Below are 205 nucleotides of genomic sequence, written 5' to 3' on the forward strand. Positions count from 1 at the left end.
ACCTACCTCCAACCTCCCTCTTCTTATCATCTAACCTTCTCCTGCCCTTCGGTTGATCTCACTCCCCCCCCCCCCTCTCATCCTTTATCCCTCTCCAACCCCTTTACTGCCATCGCCTCTCTTCTCTCCCCCCCCACCATAACCCTTTTCCGACTACCCCCCCCCTCCCCCACACCATCCCAAATCCCCCGCCCTTTCTTTCTTA

General features: G+C 57.1%; 1 protein-coding gene across 1 annotated transcript in view; it reads left to right on the forward strand.

Moving 5' to 3' along the window:
- The window catches only part of LOC119586203 (centrosomal protein of 104 kDa-like), a 28,011-nt gene that overhangs the window by 23,358 nt on the left and 4,448 nt on the right, over positions 1-205 (forward strand). The window lies entirely within an intron of this gene.

The sequence above is a fragment of the Penaeus monodon genome, chromosome 21 (assembly GCF_015228065.2).
Source record: "Penaeus monodon isolate SGIC_2016 chromosome 21, NSTDA_Pmon_1, whole genome shotgun sequence".
NCBI classification, from domain to species: domain Eukaryota; kingdom Metazoa; phylum Arthropoda; class Malacostraca; order Decapoda; family Penaeidae; genus Penaeus; species Penaeus monodon.